This window comes from Taudactylus pleione, unplaced genomic scaffold, assembly GCF_031769625.1.
Source record: "Taudactylus pleione unplaced genomic scaffold, aTauple2 ptg000183l, whole genome shotgun sequence".
NCBI classification, from domain to species: Eukaryota; Metazoa; Chordata; class Amphibia; order Anura; family Myobatrachidae; genus Taudactylus; species Taudactylus pleione.
This window is the reverse complement of record NW_028284585.1, coordinates 10,854,268-10,877,547: the sequence shown is the minus strand read 5'-3', so window position 1 is coordinate 10,877,547 and position 23,280 is coordinate 10,854,268.

Below are 23,280 nucleotides of genomic sequence, written 5' to 3'. Positions count from 1 at the left end.
GGAAAAAATAATAGTGCTCCAATCAGTAGTGTCACTGGGGTTGGTGTCACCCAGTGCGCCTGTTCTGCCTGACTTATGAGCCACCCTGAAACCAGGTTTATTTTGCCTTTTAAATTAATGCTACTTTAAAAAATCTGTCAGTCTGGCACTGGACTTGCCAATGCTTGAAGGCTATTACATATACCCCCATGACTCCAACAGGAGAACTCTGGGATTTTTATTTTCCTAATTTTACGACACTGCAGTGTTGCTTTGGGTTTGATTTGGATCAGTGCTGCAAATTTTCTAGGAATCATCATTAATGGGCACCATTCATATTCCTGATAGTAGCAATGTTCGATATATGGCAAACATACTGATTTGGGGGGAATTCAGTTAGCCCCGATAATTTATTGGGGGTGAAAAAAGGTGGCAACCTCAACTATAACACCTGGACCTATTGACTTACAGCCCTATTTCTTGCCCAATAAATTATTTATTTATTAACAGTTATTTATATAGTGCACACATATTCTCTTTACAGAGAATGTTTGGCCATTCACATCAGTCCCTGCCCCAGTGGAGCTTAAAAGCTATATTCCCTACCACATGCTCACTAGGATCAATTTTTGTTGTTGGGAGCCAATTAACCTATCAGTATATTTTTGGCTTGTGGGAGGAAACCGGAGTACCCGGAGGAAACCGATGCTAGCACAGGGAGAATATACAAACCCCACACAGATTGGGCCATGGTGGGATTCAAACCCACGACCTCAGTGCTGTGAGGCAGTAATGCTAACCATTACACCGTCTGTGCTGCCGTCTGTTATCAGGCGTTAACACAAAGAATCAGGGAAACGTTCCAGACATAATTGTTAACACACTGTTTACGTCCAATAACAGGCTAATTACCGCATATATCTTTTCCGGTCTACCAAGACCAGAAAAGAAATATGTGTTAACTGCAGCCTGCTGACTGACTTCGGGGCTAATTGTATAGCCCCGGGGATCAATTAGCCCGCGGTAAATTGCAGCGGTTAATTGAATCTCCCTTTGTATTCAGGCCTGAAATCTCAGATGACCACCACTCCTCTGCAGTTCCTTCTAGATGGCATTTTTAAAAGTTTTTGTGGAAAAGCACATGAGTTTTTTGCAGTCTGGCTCTTTCCTTGTGACCCTCCCATCAAGGTCCTTTATGTGGAATACCTTGTTAATTGTTAACCCATACATTATCTTCTAGCACAGACACTAAAGTAGCTAATTCAATGTTGTTCTCACAGTGACTTCTCTGTTCACATCTTGTATGACATCTACAGTAAGTGTATGGGAGATCTAGGCAAATGGGCTGTAGTTTTATACTGCTTCTATTTCTGTGCAATGCACTGCACTGTGCTCAGGGGCATATACAATGCCTTTGCATTGGTCTTGTACTCTTCTCCAAATTATGCTTCATTATAAATAAAGTAGATCTCTGACTTCTTTGCACTTTATATTCATTTTGAATCTTACAGTTTCTACCATGCTGTAGGACTATATAGAACATATCACTAATTTTTTACAAAGTTGAAATTAAATAATAAATTGCATGCCTTTTGGGGAAATTTATTTCAAATGTGCAAATTTAGAAAAACAATTGCAAATAAATGGGCATATTAGAACGTTTTTAATTTAATAATTTTTAATTTCCCATTTTAAATTAGTGGCTAGGTTTTATATGATTTCATATGGTACTAAATACTTTTTGGATCAGAGCTAAATCTTAAGCTGGCCATACACTAGACCAACTTTCATACAACCATCCAACTAGTTGGTTGGTTGGAATGAAAATCTGGTAAGCTATGGGAGTAACTGATAATCAGCAATTTGCTCCCTAAGGCTGGAAAACAAATGAAAATGGTCATTCAGACAAGTTGGTTAAATGTTTTATTTAGACAATTTGTTTAAACAACAATTTTTGTCCGTTTACCAGGGTTTAGGAGCAAATGGTTAATTGTCATTTGCTTCCATACCTTACCCGATTTTCATTAAATTGGTCTAGTGTATGGTCAGCTTTACTTTAGGGCCAAGCTGATTGATCAGTTCACAGCAGTTCCTAAGCTTTGATCAATCAGTGTTGCCCCATTCATGCCCATAAAGAGTGTCTGCGAGTGACCTCTTATTAGCCCTGAGGAGCAGCCGCATCATCCTAAGTGGTTTATATTTTACCAAGATCCGTGGAATGCCTATATGAATCAAAGAGGATTGAGTGAGTAGTAAAACGTGAGCGAAGGGTTTGGAGGAGTCATTATTTAATAAACTACTTTTTCTACGGTGTCTTTATATTATTATTTCTAGTTACAGATGGACTACAAGTGCCAGAGGGCCCTTGATGTCCAGCTGGGGAGAGAGGGGGCCCCGGACAGGGAGTGAACACGGGCCCCCTCCTCTCTTAATACGCCCCTGCGAGTTTCAGGCAGGGGACCCTATAACTTTCCTCCCAGACAGTGAGTTGCATTCATTTTAAAATGGACCTCAAACAGTATGTTACAGAAGGGTAGATTGATAGCAGATGAACATGCCATTGCTGGCAGAGATTCGTCACAGCAGGACTTGTATACTGAAAAATGATCCTTTTAAGATCAACAGACAATTGGGAAAGCCTACTGTACTGTAAGATGACATTTTGGAGCAGCAAACTGTGTACTGTTAAACACAAGCTGAGAACTTTTTGTCATTTGGGATTTCTCTCAATGTAGCTAATCATCCAAAGGAAATCATTCTTTAAAATTACTGTACACTGATATTTTGAAAATTTTAGGCACTGCAGCAATACAGACGTGAGGAGCTAATGTTATCTTCTCTAAGAAAAAGTATAGCACAAAAGAAAGGTAGTGTGCACAAATCATTTGACTGAATGTTTTTCCTTTCTCTGGATCACAAAGCTGCTTCCTGAATAAAATTGTAAATAAACTAAGAGTACAACTGCCTTAAATATGTATTTTGTTACTCAAGCTGCGGGCAGTTTTGAAAAAGATCAAGTAGGACAGAGAGAATTTAAACTTATCAACCATCTGTTTGCCAACAAGACCTTGGCTTCTGAATTTCTGATTTACCAGTAGTATAAATATAATGCAAACTACATCTGAGCATATCATTCCTCCTACCCATCGCTCACTTTAAATCGTTCAGTCTGCAACGCACAATATAAGGGACTTTATTCAAAAACATGTGCTTATCAGATAATCCCATTTATACATTGTTATTTCCAAGAAAAATATAAGATATAATATAGGATCAGGGAGATTTTGATTTTGATGCAAGTGCTGTAACTTAGCCAGTGATAAGGCCACATTCCAAAGTGATCATATGGCATGAGTTATATTGGTATATCTACTAGATGAGACAACATACTGGAGTGTCGCCTACTGCATACAGAGAAAAGTTACCAAGCTATAGTACAACAATATTACAGTAGATAATGAAAATGGATAAAAGAAAAAAAAATTTAATCAAAACAGGATAAAACAGTTAATTGGCCAAAGGTAAATTATTGATCATCTTTGAATAGTTCTTGCAGTGATTATCTCACAGTCAATATATATTTAACATTAGACTATATTTGTATTTTTCCCACTTCACAACCACTTCTCTTTCAAGATTAATACTTAAAATCTGTTTTTAACCACCTCTAATTTTTCTCTTCAGCCCAGGGATGGCGCAATGCCCTCAACGGGGTAAACAAAGCTGCGCTGCTATCTACTATTGCTGCACCTGTCAAACTATGACAGGCAACGTCATTGCTCAAGGCAACTTCAGCACCGATACCACCGACCTCACTCCTTATCACGACCCCCCCCCAAATCAGTGGTGGAACTAGCGGCGGTGCAGCCAGTGCATTGCGCCAGGGCCTGCCGCTAATAAGGAGCCGGCAGCTTTTTATAACGAGTCAATCTTACTCATTAGTGCGCCGCCACTATGTGGGCCGTGACTAAGAAGACGCAGCGACGCGGTACAGCCAGAGGAGGAAGAGGGGTAAAGTGGCCTTCCCACATTTATCCCTGGCTGCCTCCTGAGAGTCTGGGACCGGCTGGGTGCTGAAGGGGAGGCGGTGCCGCCAGGGATGATGTCACAATCTAGGCAGAACAGATAGTAGAAGCCCCTGCCTGCAATGCCTGCCCATCTCACAGATTGTGCAAACTGCAAAGCAAGCCACACTGATGCTCTGGCGTGAGCCTAGGCCCAGCCCCAGCAGTAAGTAAACTAAATAAGAATGTCTTTGCCTGCAGCCACCTCACAGCTGTCATACAATGCCTTCCCAGTCACCCACTGCCTCTCACCATCACACACTATGTCCCTGTCACCTATAGCCTATCTCTATCACAAACTGCCTCTCCCGGCCTCCCTCTGCCTCTCTCTATCACCATATGCCTCTCCCTGTTACCCTCTACCTCTCCTTGTCACCCTGTACCTCTCCCTGTCACCATCTACCTCTCCCTGTAAACCCCTACATCTCCTTGTCACCCTCTGCCTTTCCCTGTCATCGTCTTCCTCTCCCTGTCACCCACTGCCTCTCCCTGTTACCCTCTACCTCTCCTTGTCACCCTGTACCTCTCCCTGTCACCTTCTACCTCTCCCTGTCACCTTCTACCTCTCCCTGTAAACCCCTACATCTCCTTGTCACCCTCTGCATTTCCCTGTCATAGTCTTCCTCTCCCTGTCACCCACTGCCTCTCCCTGTTACCCTCTACCTCTCCTTGTCACCTTCTACCTCTCCCTGTCACCTTCTACCTCTCCCTGTAAACCCCTACATCTCCTTGTCACCCTCTGCATTTCCCTGTCATAGTCTTCCTCTCCCTGTCACCCACTGCCTCTCCCTGTTACCCTCTACCTCTCCTTGTCACCTTCTACCTCTCCCTGTCACCTTCTACCTCTCCCTGTAAACCCCTACCTTGTCACCCTCTGCTTTTCCCTGTCATCATCTTCCTCTCTCTGTCACCAACTGCCTCTCCCATTTGTAGGAGGGCACAAATTTATAATTTATAATTTTGCAGGGGAACACCGAACACCCTAGAACCAGATTTTAAGGCACTTTTTGACTATTGTCAGTACATATTATTGTGTCATGTTTCATCTCCTGATTGTCCTGTATGTCACCAGTTTTTGAAGTGGAAACCACTAGCCAAGAAGATCATCAAAATGCTCCTGCATCACAGAGTATTTCAGGAGATTGGTCTGTTGATCATGTGGAAGGTAGCAACCTCTCCACTCATGTTATTTTATAAACAGTATGTTGTGATGTGAAGAATGAAATAGAGAAAAGCAGGAAGCCCCAGACAGTGAGTCAGAAGGAGAAAGTTCCCTAAGAGTAATGATGTGGGGTACTTGTCAAACAGATACAGGACTTTGGTGCCAAATGTACCTCTCTATATAAAAGGGCATGCATTCAACCTGCTTTAACTAATATTCCAGAGTTGGTAATATGTTAAATTACAAATTATTGTTGTGGCTTGGATCTCCCTTTTCCTGGACCTACACATTGTGGAAAACTATTTTATTGCTCATCCAGAGCAGTACTGCATCTTGTTCCACCTTTGTACAGTTACCATTGCAGCTACCCAGGGATGATGTAGCATGCATGGTTACTCCAGTCCACAGTCTAGGAACTGGAGAGCTACAGTGACAGAGATCCTCTCAGCTGCTCAAGGGCTCTAATGAATCTGAGTTGCCATCTGGAGGCCAAGCTCCAAAAACTCAGATAGCTCCAGCTGGCAATGACACCAAGCTGCATCCCAGGAATCTGGTTTCCAACCATGTTGAGCATAATTTAATTTGCAGGTGGTGTTCGAGTCTGGTGATGAGGAAACTAAGAGCCTTATTCAGAGTTGTACATAATAACCGATAGTTTACGCACAACTCTGATGTTGGAATAGGATCTGTACTGCGCATGTGCTGATCACTGACTGGAACAGCTGTCTCAGCCCCCCCTCACCTACAGCATGATTGACATCATGCGGCTGTTTGGGGGAAGGTTAGGAGCAGTGAAGACCAGTGTCCTGAAAATGGTGGAGTGCCAAGGCCTGGGTCTTCCAATGTCAATGAACTGGCCCCGACAGTGAAAACACCAGCCATTCTGCCTAACCTGAGGGTTTGTCAGATGGCTGATGTTTTCATAGATGATCCGCTGCCACTTCCACGGAAGCTTGCAGGAGGCGTCTATTTACACAAAGCGCCTCCTGGAGCATTAGCATATTTACACACAGTAGTTGCATCCAAAGACTCAGCTGCTGTGTGTAATGCATACAACTCTGAATCTAGCCCTAAGTGTCAGTGCCAAAATGGGATTGACCCAATGGCTTCTGGCTGCAAGCACACTATAATGTAAAATACATATTTTAAGACTTATTGAGAGATTATGGAATCAGTGTGAAAGTTTCCCAGTTGGTGTTATTAGCAGAGTAATCTGTGACAACTCTCTGGCCCTATAACCTATTGGCAGAGTATAGAATTAACACGATGCTGGATATCTGTACACTGAGCCTATAACCTGACAGCAGAGTGTGAAGTGTTAGCTGATATGCTGGGAACAGTAGTCCTCCAGACAGATTGTTATGCCAGTTTACAATATACTTGGCCAAGGTGCATGTGGTGTTGTAGTTGTTGGTGCTGATGGCAGTTAAATCACACGTCTTACAGCTTAACCAGTTCTTAGATTTATTTAATCAGGTAGAACAGCAAGTAGCATAAGACACCAGGATATCACAGGTGTAAGAGCAGTATGCAGATATATACATAAGAGCATCCATGGAACTTACGGTGTTGGTTGGTGTAGTATTGCGACGGATGTGATAGCGGTTATTAAATTGGTGGATGGTAGCACTATTGCCCCCCCACACTATATCGTTGGTGATACAGTGTCCTTGCAGTGTCCAGCATGGAATGCCAGTGAGAAAAGATACACAGAAACGCCGCACTTGCACAGTAGTGCATATCAGAGGTTAGGCCGAGCCAGTCTGGCCAAGCTCGGGCAGGTCCTAGTGACCACTGAGACAATTTACCTTACACCGTGCCGGACAGGAGGCAGCGCAGGAGCGCACTCCTTCCAACAGGTCTGTCCACCACCATACCTACAGTATTTGTACATTCTTGAATGTAAATGTACATCTATTTGAAACTATGACAGGTAAACTCATGTAATTTTGAGCTGTTTTTATTTCTACATTAGTATTTATAGCATTAGCATTCATTTACAGTAATTTATAGTAAATTTTCTAATGAATACATCACAACTGTCTATATGTCCACAAGAGTAGTACTTTTTCAACTCTATTAGTCAAAAGGTCACATGGGAAGACAGTGTAAAAATGGGTGCTCCAGATTTAAGAAATGTTTCACAATATCAAATAAAACATCAGATCTAGATTTAAGTATAAAGAAAAAAGTTGATCATGAACTTTGAACATAGTGATTTGTTAAAAAAAAGGAAAATGGCAAACATCCCATATATCACCTGCAATAGCAATGAAAGGCTCAGAGCATGGCCACTTTTTGCTAGTAGTGGTCCTGCTACTGCTCTTACACATACACTGCAAAACTGAGTGCTTAACATGGTCTTGTTCTGCCACGTCACATGCACCACTTTTGTGCAATGAGTCTAGATGTGTCACCTCCAAAATAGAGACATCAATATACCTGAATAGAAAACTGAGCTAGAGGAAGAAATTGGGCGTCCACAGAATCCTGAGGAGAGTCCAAGTGTGTCCATAAGTGCTATGTATGAGTCTGAGATATCAGATTCTGACACAGTCAGTATAGAGCAGCCTCTCCATGATCCCTCAACCATTTGGAAATGTTAGGATGAGTAGAAATAACGGTAATCTAGACATAGAAATTGAGACTGTTACTTTGGAAGTTGCTAATATGCAACAGCAATAGGGGCATAATGCTGGATATGACAATAAGGTGGATGCGGTTAATAGCCCGACCGTGGTGATTCCGGTGCCCAGAATGCCGATGCCAGAATCCCGACACTAGTCAGAAAACCGGCGCCGGTATCCTGACCACCGGGTTCCTGAATGTAAGTACTGGGGTTAGGGGAGGGTTAGGGTCAGAGTTAGGGGTTAGGATTAGGTAGTAGGGGGAGGGTTATGTTTAAGTACTAAAGTGGTAGGGTTAAGTTTAGGGTGATGGAAAAAGGAGGATAGGTTTAGGCACTAGGGGAGGTTATGTTCAGGCATCGGGGAGGGAGGGTTAAGGTAGGGAGAGAGGAAGGGTTAGGATACAGGTGTTGGTATCCTAAACCTGTCAGGATGCCGGCATCGGGTTTCTAACCACTTGGATCTCAAGCGCCATCATCCCATACCTATACTCAATAATGAGGACACAATGATAATGTGGATTATGTTCGTTATTTGACAAAAAAAAACAATAAAAATCAAGCTGCAGCTTGTGGAAATATGTTTACTCCACACCAAACAAAATTTGTCAAGGCATCTGTAGACGTTTTAATGCCAAGCCATATAGAGGTAGGAACATTAAACCAAGGCTGTAACTAGGGGTGTGTGACCAGTATGGCCGCACAGACTGCAGGGATCTGTTGGCAGCAGCGTTGCCACCCCATGGCCCCTGCTTCAGGATGCAGGGTGCCTGGAATGGCCACCTGTGCCACAGTTCCATTGATTGGTTGGATTCAGCAGCTACCATTGCATGATATTCCACTATGTTTAAGGTATATAGTTGCTGGTACCAGGTTGCTGCAGCAATTACAGAACCTCTATGTACACAGCACAGCAACTTTTTGCAAATTGGACTCTGAATTGTCTACTTTCAAGAACACGTGGCAATAAGATTAGTTCCTAGGTTAGGCACAAATAATATGACTTGCACCTCTGTGACCATTTTCTTGCTTTTCACTTTTAAACCTACAGTAGAGTGATTGTCCCAACTTTAGTGGATTTAGGAACTTGCCCCCTATACCTATGACTTTAATTGACTCACACTGCCTTAATGATTTGACCCAATTTTCATTACAGCAGAAATGTCTTGTGGCTCCTGAGTCCATGTACCAGCAGTCCTTACTGTGGGCATTTGCTACATTCAAGGCTGACTCATTCCAGCTGTCACATTTAAGTGATGAGGTTTCCACTTGAAACATTTGATATGTATTCTGAGGCCTTAAGTCCCTAGTTGGGAGATTTGAAACATTAGCCTTTTTGTTCTTTTAAATTTTGACAGTAAAACAGAATTTTCAGCATTTGTTTCTGTAGGCATAAGCTCTTAAAACTGCAATAATTGGCGTGTACAATCTCTGTGGTTAGTTTTGCCGTACTTGACTCTAATGCTACTACCAAAAGGTCATACTCTTGCAGTATCGCCATTGCAACCTCCTTGTCATCTTTTATACTGCTCACAAAACTTAATTGCTGAGAGATGGATAACAGTCTGTCTAAAATATGTATTCATTCATGCTCTTACTTGCACTAAGAGTTGTTGCATACAAAGTGTGCCTCAAGTTATTTCTTATCATTAGTCCTTTATGATCATAAGCCATTTTCAGTCACCCTAATATCATCTACTGTCCCTTTACCATGGACAATAGAATAAACTTGTGATTTCACTGCTAGACCAATTGTCCCCATAGCTCTATCTACTTCTCAGTTTGGATTATCACTAGGATTGCTAGCAACCTTCCATAACTTCTCCCACTGTAACTGCATGTCCATGGCAAATTCCCATGTAGCATAGTTTTCTGTACCTGCCAAGTTCTCAAAACTCATGCTGTACTGTACATTTTTCTTATACAAGTGAATAAGGGTCTGTCCGTAATCACTCAGATCCTCTTTCTCTGTGCTGTTTTCATCTTTGCTGACCTTGGTATAAGCTTGTTCCACACCAAGAGTAGCAAGATGTTTGGCAGCCTGGATTCATGCATGTTGACTGCCTTGGTTCAGATCCCACTAGCTAGCCTGGTGGTTAGACAGATGTTCAATACACTGTCTGAACGATGTCTGTGGATAGCGCAGTGGCTGTTAGTATGTTGGTGCTGGACCCATAACCTATTAGCAGAGTATTAGTAGGTATATTGAATACAAAACCTATAAACTGCTGGGCCCATATCCTTTTAGCAGAACTGTGTGACAGTTTGGTGCTGGATGTAGTAGTCCCCCAGACATTTTACACACCAGGAGGGAATACACTTGGCCAAAATACTGTATATATGATGTTGAGTGTGTTGTGCAGTTGTTTGGTGCTGGTGGCATAGTCCAGCCGTGGTACAGCTTAACCAGGTCTTAGGTTTATTGAACCAGGTAGAACAACAAATAGTATAAGACACAGGGATGGGTCAGGTATAACTGTAGTAGAAGCAGTCTGGAACTTTGGGTATCACTGGGCATTGTAGTGGTCTGGGACATCTGAGCAGTAAATGCATAAGTAAATGTTAGCATTATGCCCACGCACTATAACGGTGGTGATATAGTGTACTTGCAGTGTTTGTATATGCTCTGCATGGCTAGAATGTTGTAGAGTCCTGGAATCTTGGAATCATGTTTAGTCGGCATGAACACTAGGGAGAAAGAGGTGTGGAGTTGACACATATGCGCAGTAGTGCATTTCAGAGGTTAGACCTCTCAGCTTACCTGTCTACACTGAAGAATCCTTATCCAACATTATCATCTGTGCCATGCACTAATATGCACTAATATAGTGGAGTTACAGGGATAGGGGTAGATTTATCAAAAGTTGGAGAGAGATAAAGTACCAACCAATAAACTCCTAACTGTCATTTTTCAAATACAGGCTGTAAAATGACAGCAAGGAGCTGATTGGTTGGTACTTTATCTCTCTCTAATTTATCTCTCTCCAAGCTTTGATAAATCTACCCCTTAGTGTGGTACGATCTATCAACTGCAGTTGGGTTGGTGGCTGAATTATGCCTTACAGTATGTACAGTATAGTCTGTAAGGTTTTGAATATTTTATGATAGCAAAACATTAACTGGGGAATTCTAATAGTAGAAGTGCAAACAATGAGTCTGGGAATGGTGAATTGAAAACTCAGACAATCGAGTAGTCCATTGGATATACAGGGATCAAGTCATAGGTATTTGTCCAATAGAGGTCATATATGGGCAAGCATTTAGAGGATGTAGAGTGAGGAACACTGGTCTACAGACAATGGTTCAATAAAATGGTGATTTGCTAGTGATTCAATAATGGATGTTTGGTCATCAGTCTATGATATATGTGAAAAAGATATTGTGCAGATCCAGAACTGGAACGCACATGTAGATTGTTATGGCATACAGTAGGTGAACAGAAGCATTTGCATAATCAGTGCCCACAACATCAGTGGAAAGAACTGTCATTTTGAGCCACAAAAACTTCTTTATCTAAAGTTGCAGGGTACAGTAAGCCTTGAGGGGATTTTAGTTAGTGTCTGTACGAAGAAAAGACCTAACATTGTTGAACTCTGCTCCACCTGAATATGTACAATAGAACTGTATATATCTATATAATAAGTGAAAAGGTGTGTCTGTCTGGGTCTTTTTGTCCTTTATACACAGCTAGAGTTTTGGACCTAGCTCCACCAAATTTGGTATGGTGTTGTAGTTTGACCAGAATTAGGTTTTTGCCTAGGTTTGAACTCCTTCACGGCCACACAGTGTCACGCAATCCATAAAAATGGGGACATGCTTACATTACACAGGTTCCAGGGCTGGCTCAAGTGGAAATTGGCAATTTACCAAAAACCAGTGTCAAAGCTACAAAAGTATTCTTTTACTCTCCCAGGATGAGCAAACTTTGTGTCCTATGCAAGTTCATATTAAGTCCAGAGTTAGTTCTTTTTAAAGTGACCATATATATTAGTCTGTGTTTGCATGCAAAGGCATAACAAGAACTTTGGGGGCTACATATCAAGATCTTAAAAGGACCCCCCAGAGGTTAAAAAAACACATACATTTGCCCCAACACAGAGCCCATTCATGTTATACAGCACAAAGCCCAAACAGGTTATACCACACAGTAGTACCCCTTATACACATTATGCCATGCAGTAGTAGTGCCCATTATACATTAATAATGCCCCTTACACTACCCAGTAATGTTCCTTACACATTATACTACACCACATTAATGCCCTTTTACAGATTATGCCAAATAGTAGTAGTGCCCCATATAACACATTATTCCACACAGTAAAGTTCCTTATCAGATTATGCCACACAATAATGCCCCTTACACATTGTGCCCCCCAGCAACTCATCTCCATGTGTCCCTCCAGCAGCCTCTCATCTCCCCCTGTGTGCCATCAGCAACCAGCAGGTGTGGATTTGGTGCTGGGATGCCAGCTAATCATGGCTGGTGCACCATCAGGCAGCAGCAGACATGGACAGACAGCACCATTGCAATTTGAATCTGGTGCCAATCGCGATCCAATCGGAGCTCGTGGCCCGGCATCCAATCAGGAGCCACAACTGCTTATTGGCTACCGGTTTGCAAGCTCTGATTGCCCCATGACTGGCGGCACTATCTCTCTATGCCAGCCTGCCAGTGCACCAGCTGTAATCAGTTGGCAGGCTAAAACTAAATCAACAACACTGACACCCGGGTCCCCCTTGACAGCCCTGACTGGACAGGCCTACGGCCTACCTGGTGTGTGTGACTGGGTGCAGGGCGAGCGGCGGGCCACAGAGTCAGCTCAGGCACCATAGCAACCACACCACTTGCACCCACAGTAGTTAACACCACTGTTTGCATACATGTTAGCAAACAGTGGGGTCATTTTCTGGATCAATGGGATGGGGTTATAGGCGAGGACAATGAAAACAAAAAAAGGCTACAGGTGTACTTCAGGGTCCAGTCTTCAACCCAGGCAACACCGGGTATCCCAGCTAGTAAAATATAAATAAATAAGGAATGCACTTCAAACGCACAACTTTTTAAAAAATTCTAATAAGCTTTTGTTACGGTGATAATGAAGTTATTGCCAGAAATAAATGGCAACATGTGACCTAGATAATTTGATGCCATACTAAGGCAAATATTTTCCCAGTGGTAACCAGTAATGATTTCCATATTTCCTCAGGCTAAAAGGTACTTTTTTGCAAGCAAACAATCCGTTGTTCTACACTAATATAAAAAATGTGAAAAATCCATTGAAAATAAGATCCCTTGCGTTTATATCCCCATTCCTATCAGATACATTTGGTATCATGCTAAAGAATATTAATGAACAGCTATTTCAAAGGAAAACCCTACAGAGAGCAAAGGATTTCATATGTCTGGTACATTTACATGCAACTGTATGAATTAAATGTCAGTACATGATGACCCCTTCAGTTTTATGTTAAATAATCAAAAAAATAACATTGCTGTGTTGCTGTCATCTATAATCAATAACAAAATGTTAAGAAATTGTAAAATAACATATTATTTGCTCCATGTACTGTATGATGCACACAGTAATAATAACACTACACAGAAATGTGCATCTGTTACACAGCTACTGTATACACTTCAGGGATCAGTGCTGGCTCCTGGTTTGTTTAATATAACATTTCAGGTCTGCAGGTAGATACTGTATGTTGTTTTGTAGTGATGTAGAGAATAAACTGTAGAAGATTAGACATACAGGATATTTAATTTAATGCATACAAATGTAAAATAATACATAATGGATACGAGAATAAAATAGAGAAACACTAGTAATATGGTAATATGGTAACAAGGATCCCAAGTATCAGAATAAAGTTGTGGGGAAATCCATTTGATTACTTAAATATGTGTCAACAGCAGGAAGATGAAAGTTACAGTATGTGTCTGATTTAGAGACAGCTGTAACCTGCACGTGTGGCTTTCTATGCATGAGGTGATGCGTGTAAACTGTGTACCAACGAGGCGTGCCAACATAAGTGTGATACTGGAGATGCGCCCTATTTAGAATAGACCACATCTCCATATACATCTCTTAGGGGGCACATCTGTACTAGTTCCCATAGCCCTAGTGGCTAGGATCCAAAATGCTAAAGTACCAACAAATAACTACATATGGCAAGCTGGCTGGATTATAGCAGAGAGACCCACAGAGGGCTTGATTCAGTTCAGTGCGATGCTGAAATGCCCCGGGAGGAAGCTCTCTGGGCTATTCAATTCAGCGCACAGTTTGGTCCGGCTAATGGATTGCTTCTTGCATCCTCCTGAGGGTGTGAGGAGAAATCCGACTAAAGTCCTAGCCGCAAGGCTGTTTTCCGGCTTAGAGCAGTGCTAACAGCCTTGTAGGTTGGCACTTTAGTCGGAGAATGCCAGTTTTTGTGACTAAACACTCAGGTTAAGTCGCGAGAACCGCCATTCTCTGACTTAACTGGCAACTGTTGGACGAAACAGCGCGCTAAATTGAATAGCTCCAGGAACTCCCTCCTGGGGATATTCAGCATTACACTGAATTGAATTGAGCCCATAGTGTGGTTCCCTTGTTATAAATATTATGTGAAAACATCCTGTCCTTGTATGGGACCGAGGGCCTGATTCAGAGCCGGACGCTCTGACCAGAGCGCTCGCTCTGAATCAGGGCCCTCCTACCTCAACTTGGAGCGGCCTCTTGGACGCTCGCATAGCTGTGGGTTACCACCCGCAGCTTATGCGAGCGTCCATGATGATGGTCGCGATGGTCAAGGTCTATCAGAGGCAAAATCACTCCCACTGACATCACTACTGATGTCAGTGGGGCCGGACCCAGACGGTAGGCGTTCCCATGGGAACGCCTCCATCTGGAAGCCACGCCCCCGGCACGCCCACCAAAGGGGGCATGCTGTCAGTCACCATCGACAGCACGCCCCCTTTGGTGCGAGACCCCGAGCGACGGCTACCCCGTTGCTCGCCGGGTCTCGCGCATGTGCATGACGGAGCTCCCTCTATCGTGCGCATGTGCATTAGGGCACCATCGACCCGCTTGCGAGCGTCCTGCGCTCGCGAGCGGGTCTGAATTAGGCCTTGAATTCAGTACAAAATAAATGTGTAGAGAAATACAAGTCCCAGTACGCTCTGACAGCATTGACTCTGTGGACATGTTGCTTGGCAGGAATCGGTATGGAATGCTGCCGGATCTAATGCCAGCGGACTAAGGCCCTGATTCAGACCCACTCGCAAGCGGCTGTCCGCTCGCAAGTGGGTCGATGGTGTGCACTACGCATGCTCACGACGGAGGGAGCTCCGTCGTGCGCATGCGCCAGACGCGACGAGCGAAGGACTTTCCTTCGCTCGTTGTGTCTGATCAAAGGGGGCGTGCTGTCGATGTTGATTGACAGCACGCCCCCTATGGTGGGCATGCCGGGGGCGTGCCTCCCAGACGGGGGCGTTCCCAAGGGAACGCCTACCGTCAGTAGCCGGCCCACTGACATCACTAGTGATGTCAGTGGGAGTGATTTTGGCTCTGATAGAGCCAAAATCACTCCGGGCCTTGCGGTTGAGAAACTCAACCACAGGCTCTGGCTCGCAGTGGCGATGGTCGCGATGGTCAAGACCATCGCGGCCATCAACCTGCACGCTCATATAGGCTGTGGGTGGTGAGAGCTCAGAGCGTCCGGCTCTGAATGAGGGCCTAAATACCGACAATGGAAGGCTGAACAATGAAGATCCCAACTAGGGTGCATAAGTACCCTAACCCTTCCCTCTCCCCCCCTTAACCCTAACTCTCCCTTAGGGGTGCCTAACCTTAACCACCCCCCCAGTGGTGCCTAACCCTAAGTCCCCCCCAGAGGTGCCTAAACCTAACGCCCCCTTTCCTGCACCCTAATCCTAACCCTCCCGGGGTGGTGCATAACCCTAAACCCCCCAGTGGTGCCTAACCCTAAACTCCTTTCCCATAGCCTAGCTCTAACCCTCCCGGGGGGGGTGCCTAACCCTAAGTCCCCCGGGGGTGCCTAAACCTGACCCTCCCTTCCCCCCGACGGCTAACAGCTACAAAGCCCCAATTTACCTTTGTTTGGGATGCTGGGCAACGAATTTTGGTGTCGAGCTAAAGATAGGCATCAGGATTTAGATGTCTATCTTTAGGCCCACGTCAAGTTTCCAGCGTCGGGATTCCGACAGGCAGCATTACAGATGGCAGTATGTTAACCGCATCCCAGCTGCCAATACTTGAAGAACTACAAGCTCCATCATGCCCTAACAGCCAGTTTGTGTGTGGGTTTTCCTATTAGTACATTGGTGGAACTACATGTTCCAGCAGGCTGGCATGCCCAGTTATTCACTGCCAGGACTTGTTGGAACTTGTACTTCCACAAATGTATTTTTTCTCACTTTAAACTAATACTGTTCAACCCAACAACCAAATAGTGCCTGAATGCATCCCAGTGCTATTCAATAAAGGGCTGGTGTGCCCTGAGTGAGATGCTACCATGTTTTTTAAAGGTTCAACCCATCCCGAGGGAACTCAGATCCATGCTGAGATTGGTATCACATTATAAAAGGGGATAACCATGCTTTGGGTGCAATGTGACCAGGCAGCTTGTTATTGTCTGGTGCCAATTGCCATCTTTGTAGCAGAATTTCACAACCATTGGTCTCCTACTACAGAAGAAAGCAGCTCAGGCTATAGCACTGCTACCGGTATCATATTTAAATTTAATCCACTCATTTAAATTATCTATTTTTAAAATTACAGCCATCATCATCAATTTAATCAGCTTGCATCAGTTTTCGAAAATATCCTCCAGTATATGGACAAGTGTTTATGATATTGGCATGTCACATCTTAGACAAGGTACATCTTGTAGTGGACACTGTAGCAAATGATATTGATGGCAGTAATGGATATCAGTATATATTTTACAGTTTATATAAGTTTTCATACCACTCACATAGTACAGCCATGGCCAAAAGTTTTGAGAATGACACAAGTATTGTTTTTCACAAAGTTTTCTGCTACAGTGTTTTTAGACCTTTTTGTCAGATGTTACTATGGTACACTGAAGTAAAATTATAACCATTTCATAAGTGTCAAAGGCTTTTATTGACAATTACATTAAGTTTATGCAAAGAGTCCATATTTGCAGTGTTGACCCTTCTTTTTCAAGACCTCTGCAATTCACCCTGGCATGCTGTCAATCAAATTCTGGGCCACATGCTGACTGATGGCCGCCCATTTTTGCCTAATCAATGCTTGGAGTTTGTCATAAATTGTGGGTTTTTGTTTGTCCACCCGCCTTTTAAGGATTGACCACAAGTTATCAATGGGATTAAGGTCTGGGGAGTTTCCTGACTATGGACTCAGAATTTTGATGTTTTGTTCCCCGAGCCACTTAGTTATCACTTTGCCTTATGGCAAGGTGCTCTATCAGGCTGGAAAAGGCATTGTCCGTCATCAAACTGTTCTTGGATGGTTGGGAGAAGTTGCTCTTGGAGGATGTTTTGGTACCATTCTTTATTCATGGCTGTGTTCTTAGGCAAAATTGCTGGTGATCCCAAATCCTTGGCTGAGAAGCAACCCCACACATGAATGGTCTCAGGATGCTTTACTGCTTTCATGCTGTCTTAAACTCTAGCGCAATGATCATTACTATAGTACAATATACAGTATATACTTCTTCAAGTATTAGATAAACAGAACTGTAGAACATATGAGTTTAGCATTTATAAATATATAAATTGTATAGCATTTCACTACATGTATTAATAGTTTAAATATGTTATTTTATGGCCCTTCTATAGATAATGGTGCTATAAATATGGATATAACTAATACTGGATGTGAACAGCTTGATACATCAATTAATGCATTTGAAGAATCTATGCAGAGACAGCAAGAAAGGGCAAAGAGCAATAGCGCTGAAGCAGAATCCCAACAATATAGTAAAACTATATAGTGATGAGGCTGTTTTTATTTCACCAATAAAAAATTAAGAGCTCAGGGGGAAGGGCTTGAGGGCATATGTGAATTAAAACCTCCTGGCACATTGGAATCTGTACTCTCCCTGCTTGCGTTATATCCCCACCTCCACTGCTTCTTACATTAGTAGACGGGAGGTGGGGGAAGCAACTTCTCCTCCAAGTCTCTCCTCCGGGTCCTGACAGTGTGGCTGTGACATCTGAGCATGGTTTTTCGGCACCCATGGCAAAGCTGCAGCCTACCGTGCTTATTACACCCATTACCCATTTCCTAGTCCCTCACACACTTGAGTTTTGTAAAATTAATATAACAACTCTTACCGCTTCCTGGCTATAAAGCCTGCAGTCCAGACACATTGATGTCCAGATTCATGAATGTCTGATGCAGACAGTTCCTAGGGGCAGATGCAGGATTTCTAGTAGAATAAAAATTGATTCAGTATTAAGTTATGTATATAAATCTAGTAACTAAATGCAGAATAAGATGATAGGTATTGTACAGTCATTCATATTTATAGAATAAGAAAATATATTGTATCATGAAAATCAGTTTCATGTTTGATTATTTGTATAACAGTGGTAAGTTACACTTCACATAATGGTTAAGCAGTTAAAATTAACAACGCTGAGACAGAAATAAACAGTCTTTGTTAATAAAGCTGTAAGGGTACCTGGTGGGTGGGAAGAAACAAATACAGGGGTTGATTTCTTCAAGTTAAGTAGCTGTCAGGGAGACAATCAATATTAATGGTATATAAGGCACTGAATTGGAGAGACACAGGAGGGCCTGGAGATGGAGATGCAGGGGGGGCCTGGAGAGAGACACAGGGGGCCTGGAGAGAGACACAGAGGGGCAGAGAGGGAGAGACATGGGAGCCTGGAGAGAGACACAAGTGGGCATATAGAGAGACACAGGGGGCATGGAGAGGGACAACAGGGGTGAAGATAGAGAGACATGGGAGAGCCTGGAGAGAGACACAAATGGGCCTGGAAAGATACACAAGTGGGCCTGGAGAGATACAGGGGGCATAAAGAGGCCTGGAGATGATGAGACAGGGGGCCTGGAGAGAGACATAGAGGGCCTGGAGAGAGACACAGGGGGCATGGAGAGAGACACAGGGGGTGAAGATGGAGAGAGACACAAGTGGGCCTGGAAAGATACAGGTGGCACAAAGGGGCCTGAAGATAAATAGACAAGGTGTCTGGAGAGAGATACAGGGGGCCTGGAGAGAGACACAGGGGAGCATGGAGAGAGACACAGGGTGCAATGAAAGAAACACAGGGAGCAGGGAGAAAAACACAGGGGGCATGGAGAGATACACAGAAGGGCAGAGAGGGAGAGACACAGGGGAGCCTGGAGAGAGACACAAGTGGCCCTGAACAGAAACACAAGTGGGTTCGGGAGAGACACAGGAGGGGATGAAGATGGAGAGACACAGGGGGCCTGGAGAGAGACACAGAGGGGCCTGGAGAGACACATAGGGGCCTGAAGATGAAGAGAGAGATACAGGGGGCACAAATGGGCCTAAAGATGAAGAGACAAGGGTCTGGAGAGAGACACAAAAGGGCCTGGAGAGAGACACAGGGGGCAGGGAGAGAGACACAGGGGGCATGGAGAGAGACAGAATGGCAGAGAGGGAGAGACACAGGGAGCCTGGAGAGAGACACAAGTGGGCCTGAAGAGAAACACAAGTGGGTCTGGAGAGACACAGGAGGGGCTGAAGATGGAGAGACACAGGGGTCCTGGAGAGAGACACAGAGGTGCCTGAAGAGACACATAGGGGCCTGAAGATGAAGAGACACATGGGGGCCTGGAGATGAAGAGACATGGGGGTCTGAAGATGAGATGAAGGGGGCCTGGAGAGATGCAGAGGGCCTGGAATGAAGAGATGCAAGAAAGCCTGGAGGACACAGGGGGCATGGAGAAAGACACTGGGGTGCCTAGAGAGACACAGTGGGTTTTAGAGATGGAAAGATGCAGGTGGGTTTGGAGATGAAAATAAAAAGAGGGCCTGAGAGATGCAGGGGGGCCTGGAAAGATACAGGGTGGCCTGGAGATGAAGAAATCCAAGGTACTTGATGAGACCCAGGGGGTCTAGAGAGACACAAGGGGGTCTGGGGTGGATAGATGAAGGAGGCCTGGAGAGAAACTGTGGCTGACTTAAGGCACATTCCATGCATGCAGCCGCACAAGGGCACCAGGGCCCAGCTCCAGAATAACCCTGCCTTCCACCCATCCACTGGCATTAATAGTATAAGCTCAGTGGGAGGGAGCATGGAGGGAGTGCAGGAGGGGGAGGGAAGGATGGAGCTGGGTGCCTGAGAAACCTAGCACCAGCCCTGAGGAAAACAGAGGGGCCTAGAAAGACAAAGAGGGGCCTGGTCTTGAAGAGACACGAGGACCTGGAGATGAAGAAACATGGGGGCCTGGAGAGATGGAGGGTGGCCCGGAGATGGGGAGACACTTTTGGCCTGGACCAGGAAAGACACAAGGGGCTGGAGAAACACAGGTGGACTGCCAGAAAGTCACAGGAAGCATATGGCTAGAGAAGCAAGGAGGGAGGTTGATAATGTTGGAGAGGCACTGGGCGGATAGTACTGGAGAGGCACAGAGGGAAGGGTAAGGCTGAGGGACAGTAATATTCATTAAGACAACAATTCAAAACAACAACAAAACGGAGAGGAGAGCAAGGTACTGGCGTTGCTGGCTGCATGATCACAATCACAAAATGACAAGTAATGTACAGTATATCAGAACTGAAGTGCAGTTGCAGCCAGAGAGCAGGGGCAAAGTGTGACGACTGCGGCTTATAAGATCAGTGACTGCCCCCAACATGACATAGACAAGGTTGTCTCTTGTGACCTGAAAATGGGATAAACTGCATTCCGTATTGAATCAATATCATTGTATTGAATGTTTAAGTTACATTGTGAAAATTACAGTAGTCACTAGTTAGCTTATTTAGTGCAATGTTTGCTCCTAAATGCAATGTTAGAAATGAGTTCTACACCAGTCACAGAAATGTAAATAAACCACTGTGAAGAGCAGCACTGTAGTGTAGTGGAAACAATACTGTAATTTACTGTCTTTTTTTCTTTTGTATAAACTTGCCCCATTGTGCTGATATTTACATATAAAATAAAGTTTAGGGAAACAATGTGTACAATACTGTGTTACAGTATAACCTGACACAGGGTATGGTTTTGGAAAGCCTTTCCACTTCACATTTTTTCATGATGTATAAAACATGTTTGCTGGTTTGCTGCATAATAATCATTCCATTGCGGTAAACAAGAGATAAAGATACAGTTCAGGAAATACCAATAACAGTATACTTTAGTAATAAATAGTAACATGGTAAATAGCATGTTCAATACATAAGCTTTGTCTTGATACTGTAGGTACGATTGGTTGAAGATTTTTCCTTTTCTAATGTCCACAACTCTATTCTCTCTCTCTTACAGTATATATGCTTTAGGAGTTTTAAGATTAGCCAAAAAATACCTATTTCTATTGCTGCTCATGGCAGTGACAGAACTTTCATTGAAGATTAAAAAAGAAAATCTAAAAAAGAAAAATGTTAAAAAAAGAAAATAAATTATTTTTGTACTTCTGTTTTTCTATACAAATCCACAGTTTACAAGCCAGGATCGTGAAATTTTACATACAAGCTTATTAAAAAATGGTGGAGGCATAGCATTCGCCCTCTACAGGTCAGGGACGGAATTACAAAAGGATTTATCTTATCTACTATTTTTTCTTTTCTATCTTCTCTACTAAATCAAAATGAATTACTGTTACTTTTTAATTAATTAAAAAACAAAATTTTGCATAGCATTCACCCTCTACAGGTGAGGTATGGAATAACAAAAGGATTTAGCTTATCTACTATTTTTTCTTTTCTATCTTCTCTACTATTTCAAAGCAAATATTTGTCCTTCTGTACTTCTGTCTTTCTATACAAATCCACATTTTCTAAGTGAAGATCATGACATTTTACATATGAGCATATTAAAACATAGCGGAGGCAACTAAAAATATTTAAAATTGAAATTAATTACTGTTCATTTTTAATTAAGTTAAAATCACAATTTTTGCTGGACGCTCATTGTGGGGGCCTCATGGCATATGGGTAGGGCCTCGGAGCAAGCGTTTTGTGTTGTCATGTTTTGTCATGATCTTAATGTTTATTTACGAAGAGAGCTTTAGCAGGCTTTGCCAGCATTCTCAGCTCTCTGACTATACCAAATTATGCAACAAAATTTACTTCTGTCTTCCAACTGTGTCAAAATGATGACTTTGCAAGGACCCTGCTGTACTGTGGGCTGCCAAAATATTACACATGGAATACTTCTTCCAAAGTTTTTATGCGCAGAAAACAGGGAGTCGCTGTAGATGGTCATCCTGGTACCAGAGCAACAGAAGCTCTTGGCCGTGTTTACACTGTACATCCTACAAATTTTGAATGCTTCTATCTCTGAAGTTTGCTTTACACCGTTACAGGTCCTACTTCCTTCGAATACCTTAGGACTGTTGTTGGGGAAGTTTGTCACACTTTTCGTGAGGCCTGCCTAAGGAGAGGTTGGTTGGAGGATGATGTGTTAACAAACATTCTTAAAATCCCGGGCAATGACAGGTGCTCCAGCTATGCTTAATAAAATCTATATATTTTTTCTCGCAACTGCTATCCCCATTCTGAGACTTTACAGTACTGCAGACATCCACCTGAGGCAATAACTAGCTTGGAGAATCTATTGCATGTTAGACCTAGTGGTGGTCACTACCGGCAGTACTTGGGAATGGCTATTGCCACTCACAAGATGTGGGTAGGTATGGGAACTGAATGATGAATCATAGAATAGATTGATGTTTCATTACCATCGATGCAATGTTTAATCTCTATTTATGGTTTTGTTCTGATGTTAATTGGCTTGCCCTCACCTACCCATACCTGCCAGAAATACTCAGGAAAACACACACACGCACAGGAAGTTTCTGGGTAATGTGTTTCCTACATAAGCTATCCGATACCTGCATGTCATAATACTGTACTATTGCTGCACCTAGAGCTGTATATAAGCAAATAAACAAAACATTCACACACACACAGACACAGTCTTGATATTTTCCTATATGAAAACATTTATGTTTTGTGTTCAATCATTTTGTGTCCTCAATGTTGATGTTCCGATGTTGAAAATCATGAGTAACATGAATGTTGCATTTGTTATCCCATCCCTAGCTGTGTGGCTTGACAAATAGGCAGAAACCCCATTTTCGCATGATTTAGGGCAAACTGAATTCTTTTTGTACTATATCTTACACACTCCCCTTTTATTTATGCTTTACCTCTGTTACAGACTGTAGGTGATATTACAGACTCTGGGTGGAGTCCTAATGTGGTGGTAGTGATTGGCACAGCTGCACCTGAGGCACAAA